Raw genomic sequence first — 2,160 nt, forward strand, 5'->3', positions numbered from 1 at the left:
CCTCTGGATTGTACAAGAAGGGAGACAGGGAGCACTGATAAGACATGGTGTGTGATTAATCAGACTTGGCTTCTTTCTCTTCTGCTTCATCAGAGACTGTACTCTCATTTGTAGTTTCTCCATTTTCTGCAGATAAATCTTCCTTGGTTTCTTGATTAGCCACTTCAGCCTGTTTGCCCTTCGCTCCCCTTTTCCCTTTTGCTTGCACTTTTTTGTCTGAAGATTTATCCTTTCCTGCTGCCTTTTTTGACTTCGTTGCCACTTTAGCTGGAACAGGTTTAGCCAACAACCTCGCCGGTCTGATCTCTTCTTGGGCTTCTCCTTTGCCGACCCCTCAACCGAGCTGACCTTCTTGGGCATCTTGGCAGTGTGGGGGGCTGAGAAAATTTAAAAGTCATTTATCACAGTCACTTTTTCCAGTATTTTTTTTGTCTGTCTTATTTTTATATTTCCATTACACATAAAATATCTTTTTAATTGTCTTACAAAAAAGTCATGTAATGCTAACAATAATAAATTTTAAACTTATTATTTTAATGAAAAGTATATTTTCCAACTGAGTGTGGTGGTACAGTTGTGGGAGATTAAGGCAAGTGGCTCACAGGCCCAGCCTGGACAACTTAGCTACTTAGTGGGACTGCCTCAGAGTTTAAAAACGGCTAAGGAATATAGATCAGTGTGAAGGCTCTGGGTTCAATCCCCAGTACCACCAAAAAAAAAAAAAAAAAAAAAAAAAAAAAAGGTAAAAAGAATACCATTATTATATTTTCTGAAATCTTGCTCGTATCTGTCATAATAGAAAATATTTTTAGGGCCAGCCAAATAGCTCAGTGGATTAAAGTGCCTGTAAGCAGGCACAAGGGCCGGGGATTCGATCCCTGGGCCTGCCATGCTGGCCCCACACCCAGGGCACGCAAGATGGCAATTGAGACTGGGTGTGGTGGCGTGCACCTGTAATCCCAGCCCTTGGGAGGCTGTAAACAGTTAGGTCACTACTACTCTGATCTAGTAGTGAGACCCTGAACACCCTGTAGACCTTTCCCTAAAATACAAAAACATAGAAGAAAATTCAGCCTTATTCAGACATGTAGTTAGAAAAGTGAGTGCATTTCTTTTTATTTGTTTCTTTCTTGGCACGGGGAATTGAACTTAGGACCTTGTTTTAACCAGGCAGGCCCTTATGTTACTGAGCTATATCCCTGGCTAAAAAGTGTATTTTAATGCCTAAATAATTGTGTGTATGTTTTAATACTGTACTAAAATTCAACAAGTAAAAGTTTCTTAAAGATTATAAAAAAGCATATAAGGGCCAGCAGCTCAATGGACTAAGTGCCTGCTTAGGCAAGCTCAGGAGGGACCAGGGTTCATTCCTTGGTACCGTTCATCCCTTGGTACCGCATGCCTGCCCTTGGGCACACAGAGCCTGGTGATTGAGTCTGGGTGTGGTGGTGCACACCTGTAATCCTAGCGCTGGGGAGGCTGATAACAGGAGGATCACTACAAGTCCAAGCTGCATAGTGAGATGCTATACCAAATACATAAATTAAAAAAAGAAAAGGCAAATCAAAGATTTTTGTCAGAGTCTGTGACATTAAAATCTATTAGTCTTAAACTTTGTGTTTTTTTTCCATAATTTTATTGATAAATAGCAATGAGAAAGTTTCAAATCAAATTGGTAGGACAGTTTCAATAATTAACACATTGCATACGTTCCTCCCAGTGGTTAACTGCTGTACGAGATGCGGACATGACATACCATCTACAAACACCATTAGAACAAATCACTCTATTCATTAAGAGAATGTAACTATATATCTCTCCTAACCACTTTGAATACACAGATACAAAAGGGACATTCATCTGTATCCCCTTTTTTTGTTCTGTTATTTGAATATTATAGGTGTTTTAACACAGCAAAATAATCTAAAAGAGTTCAGGAGTCCATAATAGTATTGAGTTCTCCGCTTCACTGGCAATGTCAGAAATTGTTGACCTGAGTCCCCCACAGCTCAACATAACAGCATGGCTTTACTTCTTTTTTTTTTTTAAACATTTATTTATTTATTTTGTGTGTGTGTGTGTGTGTGTGTGTGTGTGGCCAGCTCAGCCCACCAGGGGGCGGGGCTGGCTGGCATGTGGTGCTGGGGGATAGAACCGCCG

At 40.4% G+C, this 2,160-nt stretch overlaps 1 protein-coding gene and 1 pseudogene across 5 annotated transcripts in view; one reads left to right on the forward strand and one right to left on the reverse strand.

Moving 5' to 3' along the window:
* Positions 1-360, reverse strand: part of LOC105743460 — a 6,214-nt pseudogene extending 5,854 nt beyond the window's left edge. Inside the window, exon 1 of the transcript XR_001117282.2 lies at positions 291-360. The product of XR_001117282.2 is annotated as a methylosome subunit pICln pseudogene (transcript). The remainder of the gene's footprint in view (positions 1-290) is intronic.
* Positions 1-2,160, forward strand: part of Dcaf5 (DDB1 and CUL4 associated factor 5) — a 137,837-nt gene that overhangs the window by 35,808 nt on the left and 99,869 nt on the right. The gene's annotated exons all lie outside the window — the stretch shown is intronic.

Source organism: Octodon degus, unplaced genomic scaffold (genome assembly GCF_000260255.1).
Source record: "Octodon degus isolate 3935 unplaced genomic scaffold, OctDeg1.0 scaffold00007, whole genome shotgun sequence".
Lineage (NCBI taxonomy): Eukaryota > Metazoa > Chordata > Mammalia > Rodentia > Octodontidae > Octodon > Octodon degus.